This window comes from Palaemon carinicauda, chromosome 1 (assembly GCF_036898095.1).
Source record: "Palaemon carinicauda isolate YSFRI2023 chromosome 1, ASM3689809v2, whole genome shotgun sequence".
Lineage (NCBI taxonomy): Eukaryota > Metazoa > Arthropoda > Malacostraca > Decapoda > Palaemonidae > Palaemon > Palaemon carinicauda.
The window spans coordinates 33,255,148-33,265,147 of NC_090725.1; positions in this window are offsets into that span (position 1 = coordinate 33,255,148).

Here is a 10,000-nt window from a genome sequence, read left to right on the forward strand (position 1 = left end):
CAACAGGATCCAGAGTATCAAGCTTGTAGGACTTCCTGCACGTCCCTCCGTTGGGAAGATTTTCCCCTCGAAGACTCCAACACCACCCTCCTCTGTGACGTCAGTACTGGTAGACCGCGACCTTGGATTCCTGCTCCCATGCGCCAACAGGTGTTTGATTTCATTCACGGCCTTTCACATCCCTCGTGCCGTTCTACTGCACAGCTGCTGAAGGCAAAGTTCATTTGGCACGGCATTTCTAAGGATGCTAAGGATTGGGTCCGCGCCTGTACTTCTTGCCAAACTTCCAAAGTACATCGACACACGGATTCAGGAGTGGGCACCTTTCCTCAACCTCAGCGTCGTTTCGCACACATTCATGTCGACGTTGTAGGCCCCCCTACCCACATCACAAGGACATCGTTACCTGTTTACCGTCATCGACCGTTCCACTCGTTGGCCTGAAGCCATTCCCATGGAAACTGCAACGTCCGCCTCATGTACATCTGCCTTACTCTCTGGATGGATTTCAAGATTCGGTATCCCTGAGCATATTACTTCTGACAGGGGAACCACTTTCACCTCTCAATTGTGGACGTCATTAGCGAATCTCCTGGGCATCACCCTACATCAGACAACGGCCTACAACCCCGCTGCCAATGGAATGGTTGAACGTTTTCATCGCACCCTCAAAGCAGCTTTGATGTCCCGCTGCAAGGATTGCAACTGGTTTATTCAACTTCCCTGGGTCCTCCTGGGACTAAGGACCACTCCTAAAGACGCCCTCGACGTCTCGGCAACTGAAATGGTGTATGGCGACCCGTTGGTCGTCCCTGCCGAATTTTTTCCTTCTACAACCTCCTCCGACGATCTCCAGCGCATACGTCACGTCGTGGGAAAATTTACTCCATGCCGCCAGACTTACAAGCCCCCAGCGAAGCATCACATACCAACGGACTTGCACTATGCACCGTACGTCTTCCTGTGCAACGACAATAGCAAGCCACCACTAACGCCCCCCTTACACGGGCCCTTTCCTTGTGATCCGACGCAGTCCGAAAGCATTCCTACTAAACATGCGGGGCAAAGAAGACTGGGTCTCCATTGATCGTCTAAAACCTGCTTATCTTCTGCCAGATGACCCGCCTACAGTTCGCCTCTCTAGATCAGGACGCCCTATTTAACATGTGCAGTATGTCATTTTTAGGGGGGGAGCCATGTACTAACCGTGTGGCACACAATTGTACATAATTATGTTATATATATTATGCTTGTATCTGCGCTCTTCCCTCGTACTAAAAAGAACCTGAATGATCATGTCTCCGTTTTGCTCTGTAACATTGTCTGTCTCTCGAACAGGTCATGTCCTGTTGCCTTGAGGTTTTGTATATAAAGAAGAGTGTTCCTTAATAAAACTCAGTTGATTGCATCCTGCGTTTGAGTTAACAACTCCGCTCTCGGCCCGTCACAATATATATATATATATATATATATATATATATATATATATATATATATATATATATATATATATATATATATATATTATGTGTGTGTGTGTATATGTATATTTACACATATACAATGATATATATATATATATATATATATATATATATATATATATATATATATATATATATATTATTCATATATTTATTAATTAACTCAACGTAGATGGCAATATAATACTAGCGTTCATACAAACAAAAATCACTCATGAAAGTATCCAAGGTACACACACACACACACTCACTCTCTCTCTCTCTCTCTCTCTCTCTCTCTCTCTCTCTCTCTCTCTCTCTCTCTCTCTCTCTCTCTCTCTCTCTTCTTATATATATATATATATATATATATATATATATATATATATATATATATATATATATATATATATATATATATATATATATATATATATATATATATGTATATATATATATATATATATATATATATATATATATATATATATACGAGAAGAATTTTAAGCATCAAAAAGTATAAATAACCATCAACTACAATGAATTTTATTTTTGCTATATGCTATTATTAGCTTATTATTCATTAATGATAAATCTCTAGAATAAATATTAATATTTAATGATATGAGAGAGACGGTTTTGATAAAGTCTTTGAGATTTTCAATGAAGAAAAATATTCTGTCATAAAGATTTGCTTTTCTTTTATGACTGCTCTTCTCGTAGTGCAATGAATATTTATCTTAAAAATGGGCAATATCGTAATCGTGTCAGAACAACTTAAGGAAGCTTTTGGTTATGTAACCCCTTTTTATTAGTTATTGACTCGGTCATTTAAATTAGTTTTTCATAAATTTTTCTCAGATTCATAATAGCTCTTTCTCAGGAAAATCACGATTGCATAGCACAATAACTCAGGATTTAACCTCTGAAGAAATTACCATAATTACTCATCATTAAGATTCTAAATAATCACACTAATAAGAATAGATTCAAGCAGTATTGATGAAAACTATGATATTGACGTGTGAACAGGGTTGCGTGTTTGTGTGTGCTGTACATATAGCTCTATTCCAATAAAGTCCACTATTTGTTGAAAAAATAAATGAATAACATATTATAGCTTTTGCAACTGATATTTCATATCAGAGGAGAATAAGTGAAATAATTGTATAATCCTCGGAGCATTTAAGCGAGATCTTAATAGACGTTGTTGTTTGCATTACTCGCTCATGTGACGAATTGATTTTGACTTCAGGCTCCGGACTTGCTACATCAGCTTACATGAACCATTTCAAACTTGGTCGGTGCGTATACTATATAGGGACCAGCACCACCTGGGCTTCTGTCAGTCAGGCCATCTCACACGGCCTGTTTAGTGTAATATAATCTATACATCATTGTTTCAATTGCTAGTCATATTAAAAAATGGCCACTAGTACACCAAAAATATACATCAATTATAAAAATACCGATCTCTGTCCATTTATCTCCATTTTTTTCTTATAGTAAACGCTATTAATATAGGTAACGATAAAAAATTAGCTCCTACAGTGAAAATAAGGAACTAACGGAAGCAAAATACAGAGCTGATGTTGCAGTGATTTAACATTATTATTTTTGAGGCATATAGGATTTGGCAGACAGAAATGGGGCAGCAGGAAGGTGAAAAAAAAAAAAAAAAAAAAAAAAAAAAAAAAAAAAAAAAAAAAAAAACAAGCTAGCTTTCTGGGAGGTGGAGCAGGGCAGTTGCTTTGGAGGTAACATCCAGAGATTATCTGTCAATCACATATTGGAGAAGGGTAATGAATACTTCACACCATTTAAGGGTGAAATACAGATTGTTAGTAAATTCATCAATTAAAGCTATTACGAGGAAGAAAACTGAGGTTTTCAGTGTATGACCAGGAAAAAGCAACTGGTCCCAGACAAAACTTCTTAGTGAGGATTATCACCTGATCTCCTTGACATTTCACATTTGGTTACAATCTAGAGGATATATACCTTTTTTTTTTGAGAGCCTGAAAACCAGTTATGCCCTATATCTCTCAGAAACAATGGCAAGCAACATATTTTATAAATATTCTTCAAAATAGTTAAAACTAATAGTCCACCCTAGAATTTGGTATACTCATTGTTGGTGGGGCCTTATTGTTAATGATATGACTCTAGAAGGAGAACTAAACAAAATTGAAAAAATATGCCAAAAACGATATTATTTTTTTTTCCTAGAGCAGTGAAAAAAAAATCATAAGAGAAATGCCATAGGTCATTGTTTGCTGGGGATAAAGTCTCCCATTTTTAGTCTTTGTCCCCAAAAAATTCACTTTAAAAGAGTAGTTGTACCATTTTACGAAGCTTGCAAAGAAAACTTGTATCAATATTAAGACTACAATTACTTCCGATGGATCCTTCATCAAAACAGATTAGTACCTTCATCTAAAGATTACAAAGTACTGAAATTTATTTAGGAGACAAAACATGGTATTACAATGGATAACAGTGAAAATTTTAATGATATTACGTATAATAAGGGGTTATTGGCAATGGAAAAGATTTTTGCTCACTTTCGTAATGAAAATATTGCTTTTCAAAAAAAATCACTGGTTCCAATGCTCTTGCAGAGAAAATAATTTCTCAAATAGAATATATTGAGGTTTTCACGAATAGTGAAATAAAATTTCAACTTATTCTGCACTGACCTTCGTGCCATAAGTAATTATGATAAAGACAAAAATAAATTTATGAGTGATGGTTGATTGATATTTTTGAGACGCCTTTTCTTGAATCATTTTACACGTTTCTTCTGGATGTAATACGAGCAAATATTTTAGTATTCAAAGTAAAAATTACTCCAATTAAAACTTGACTAATTATTACTCCTTCAATTATTCAAATAGTTGAAAATTCATTCATATATGATTTCTTTGAAAAAGTTATTTCTCTCTCTCTCTCTCTCTCTCTCTCTCTCTCTCTCTCTCTCTCTCTCTCTCTCTCTCTCTCTCTCTCTCTCTCTCTCTCTTTCTCTCTCTCTCTATATATATATATATAATACATATCGATATATATATATATATATATATATATATATATATATATATATATATATATATATATATATAATATATAAATATATATATATATATATATATATATATATATATATATATAATATATATATATATATATATATATACATATATGTATATATAAACATATACATATATATATATATATATATATATATATATATATATATATATATATATATATATATATATATATATATTCATATATCGATATGTATTATATATATATATATATCGATATGTATTTTATATATATATATATATATATATATATATATTTATATATCGATATGTATTATATATATATATATATCGATATGTATTTTATATATATATATATATATATATATATATATATATATATATACACATTTATATGTATATATATATATATATATATATATATATATATATATATATATATATATATATATGTATATGTGTATGTGTATGTGTATGTGTATGCAAATGTATATGTATATGTGTATGTATATATATATATATATATATATATATATATATATATATATATATATATATATATATATATAATATATATATATATATATATATATATATTATATATTGGAGTAGTTAGACGCGTTCTGTCTTTCATCCATTTATTAGCGCCGACGTTTCGTATCAGCTTGATACATTTTCCAGGCTGAAACGATTACTAATATATTGCGTATAAGTAAAAAGATACACACAATGTTTACCAACACCAAAATTAAAAACCTTTTTAATAAATTGAGAATAAAAACAGAGTAAAAACAGAAACACAGAATAACAGTGAAAGGGCTAGGGGCGAATACAGAGAAACCAATTAATTAAAAAATAATAATAGAAAAATATTAACAATAATAATAATAGAACGAACAAGACACCTACCCGCAGCGGTAACGTAAGGAGAACTGACACGAAAAATTTTTATGGAAGGGAGTGTAAACAAAACGACAGGTAATTAGGCAATAAACAATTAGGCGGAAGACGACTGGTGGTTAAGAGAAGGTACAGTACAGCTAGCTTAATCATTATTGATTCAAGGGTGGTTAGTTCGTCTATAATATAGACGAACTAACCACCTCTATATGTTGGGTTCTTCGTACAATATTAAAATGACTGGTATGTATGTGTGTTTCGCAACTTTTACTGTGATTGTTCTGGATTTGATAGTCGACAACCCGTTCTATAGCTAATTCCTTGATGAGAGGAAATTCGGACTTTTAGCAGCCTCCTGGTGCAACCGATGTAAGTGCCAAGATCACATATGGGACAATTATACTTATAAACGACACCGGAGGCAAACAGGGGGCTGATCTTATCCTTGACTTGGAAGAGTGAGCCGATACTTCGGGGGTTTATGGGAATTAGTTTTCAATTAAGGGCAGACAATTGCTCATTGAATAGGTTGATGCATTTTTTCCTAAATTTATTATTATGGAGAAAGGGAAATCTAGCAAACATACGGAGCTTGGGGACACTGTGGACTATTGGGGTGGATTGAATTTCAGATTAAGTAGCTTATTAAGGGATCTATGAAAAATTGCTGGAGGGAAATAATTATCCTTAAAGTAATCAGCAAGGAAAGTCACTTCAGTATGAAAGGCAGACCAGCTTGATGTCAGATTGATGGCTCTATGGAGGAGAGTTGACACGGAATTCAGTTTAAAGCTAAAAAAACATGAGCTATAAAAATTGTTCCCCAGTCCAGTAAAGGTGCTCTTTCTATAAATACCAGTATGAAAGCCAGATTCATCCTTGGATATCCTCACATCAAGGAACGGAAGTGAATTCTGTGTCTCTGTTTCAACCGTAAATCTAGTGTTATGGTGTTGGTTGTTTAAATACTCGAGGAAGGTATCAGCATGGTAATTACATCTGAACAAGGCTAAAGTGTCATCTATGTAGCGTCTATAAAAAAGTGGGTGGAAATTAGGTGGGCATACATCTAAAGCTCGCTCCTCCAGGGAGCACATAAATATGTTGGCAAAAGTAGGACCCAGAGGGCTTCCCATGGGCATCCCCTCAGTCTGCTTAAAAACCGTATTATAAAAACAAAGGGCGTATCTAGCACGGCTAATTCTAAAAGCAACCTGAATTGAGTTCTATTAAAATTGTTGAACAAGCAATCGTCAGTGGGATATAGCCTGTCCAAAATGATGTTGATAGTCTCGACAACGGAAACATTTGTAAACAGAGATTCCACGTCAAAGCTCGCCATGTACAGATCTGAGTCCTGCGTGATTGTCATCTTTAAAGGAGGCCGAGTTTATTAATGTATATTTGTTGTGTGTCAGTGGTTGGAGTAAAGGGACAAGAAATTTGGCGAGTTTATAGCTAGCAGTGTTAATGAAAGAAAGGATAGGTCTCAAAGGAACTCCTTCTTTGTGTATCCTTGGCAGTCCGTACATAAGTCCATATGTAGATCCTGTTACAAAAAGGTCCTGATACGTATTTTCATCTATTGCTTTGGTTTGTTTTAGTGTTCTAAGAAATCTGTTGATTTTATCTTCGGGTTTAGTAATATTGTAAAGGTCTGGGTTACCTACTTTGGTAAATTTTGAAGAGCCGTTTAAAATGTCATTAATTTTTTGTATGTAGTCATGTCTGTCAAGGATAACTGTACCTTTACCTTTGTCTGGACGAGTAATTATTACATTTTCATCTTTACCTAGGTTTTTCAAAATGTCATAATCATTCTTGGTAAAAAAAGGAGCCCATCTAGTTTTAAGATTATTAAAAGAGCTGTGGGCGAGGGCTGAGAATTGTGATCTAAAAAACTCTATATTTTTGCAAAAGGGAAGTTTTATTATTCTCTGAAAAAGTATCTCAAGAGGCAAAAAGTATTGCTGATAATTCGGCTTTTAGCCAACTGCCGTTCCTGGGAGAAACACACCAAAAAATACAACAAAATCAAACAAGAAAAACTGAACACATGATTATGGTTTACAAACTTATGTACGTAGTACACTCGAGTACTGCAATGTGATATGGTACCCACACTACCAAAAGGATATTGCACAAATAGAGAGTGCACAAAGGTCCTATAATGCTAGAATAGAAGAAGTTAACGACCTTGACTACTGGGAAAGACTGCAATTTTTAAAACTATACAGTCTAGAAAGGAGAAGAGAACGCTACATGATAATACAAGCATGGAAGCAAATAGAAGGAATTACTGAAAACATCATGGAGCTAAAAATATCAGAAAGAGCAAGCCGAGGTAGATTGATAGTGCCAAAAAATATACTAGGAAAAACTAAGGAAGGCGCACAGGACATTAATCCACTACGCACCAGCATCGATAATGCAGTGACTATTTAATGTGCTGCCAGCTCATCTAAGAAACATATGAGGAGTGAGCGTAGATGAGTTTAAGAATAAGCTCGATAAATACCTAAGATGCATCACAGACCATCCAAGACTGGAAGATGCAAAATACACCGTAAGATGCATTAGCAACTCTCTGGTGGATATACGAGGTGCCTCACACTGAGGGACCTGGGGGAACCCAAACATTAACTAAAATAAGGTAAGGCTCTCTCTCTCTCTCTCTCTCTCTCTCTCTCTCTCTCTCTCTCTCTCTCTCTCTCTCTCTCTCTCTCTCTCTGCAATAAAAATCGAGCATTTGTGTAGACTTAAGAATGTTCAATGAAGAGACGATTTGTGTTCCAGGTACCAGCATCATTAACGCCTGAGGTAAACATATATTTTTTTCACATCGATGGGTTTACTCTTTGGTTTACAACAAATCCCACTTGAAGCGGAATCAACAATATAAAAATGTGTTAGTACTCACAACAGGCTTTTCAAAATCATGTGCATGCTATTTGTATTGCGTTCTAAATGTATGGCTTTAGTGGGGAGTAATAGATGTTTTCGAGCCGTGGAAGGTAATGTTCTCTTACAAAGACGATGTTGTTATACTTTTTATGTGTTTTTTTAATCTTTTTTTTTTAAGAGAGAGAGAGAGAGAGAGAGAGAGAGAGAGAGAGAGAGAGGAGAGAGAGAGAGAGAGGAGAGAGAGAGAGAGAGAGAGAAGTGGATTCCAAGCCTTTCTATTCAGCTACTGTTTAGAAAATATGAGGCTGAAGTTAAAAATAGAATAAAACCAGCCTAGGGTAGGAGAAAGGAATTAGCACGAGAGGTATGAAACGAGAAACATCAATCAGCTAAAAGTCAATATCTTTAGCACAGTAATGAACCAGTATTTAAAGTGTGGAATGGAAACGTGGTCTTTAACACAGAAGAGAGGAAGCAATGCTTGAGAGAACAGAGATGAGAATGCTGAGATGTATTGTGGGAATATCACCTGCTTAAGATATTGAAAAACTAGGAAAAGAGAAGAATAACAGGGGTATTGAAGATTGCACAAGTAAGTATGTGTCATAACTGAGATTTTGTTTGGCACGTGTTTAGGATGAATGAGGAGGGTTAGGTGGGCGAAGATTGAAAAGGAGGTAAATAAATACTTTGAGAAATATGACGAAGGATTACATGGAGGGAAGAGGCTTGGTGGAAGAGGATGCATGATAGAAGACATAGGGGAAAGGCACATCTTACAACTAACCCTTAATGCAGGGAAAGAAGATAGTATCTCTTTATTATCTTTAGTCTTCTCACTTTGCTGATTATTATATTCAAGAGAATATATTTCTCATTATATATTGATTCAGCAATGCACCTGTATCATCCGAGGAATTAAAACTTTGAACAAAGGTAATTCACCGAGATACAATATGGACAGACATTTTCTTTTCAAAGTTTTTTTTTTTTTGGAGCAATTAATGATAATCCTGGAAGAATACTTTTTAATTGTTTAGACTGATAATCTTCAAGTCTGCGATGCTTTATGGTTTAAGATAATTAACAGAAAATAATAATTTGTGAAGAAAAATACATATAAGGTATAAGCAATCTTTTGAACAAAAGGTTATTGGTCGATAGAATTGTGGTATGACTTCATAATATTTAACGAGAGGTATTTCCTATTTTAAGATATATTTATAAAAATGACTGTTTGAACTGGGGGAAAATTAAAAAAAAAATTCCGTATGTAGGAAATGAAATCAAGTAAGCCAATAATCATTATTGACAGAATTAGGAAACTTAAGATACAACAGAAATTTAAACAATATAACTTTTTTTTTTCATTACCAACACGGCTATATTTTCGGGTACGATCATTTTACAGGATAAAGAATAATAGGTTATAAGGATATGGAATACATTATGGAAACGTAATATATATATATATATATATATATATATATATATATATATATATATATATATATATATATATATATATATATATATATATATATATATATATATATATTATATATATATATATATATATATATATATATATATATATATATATATATATATATATATATATATATATATATATATATATATAAATATATATATATATATATATAT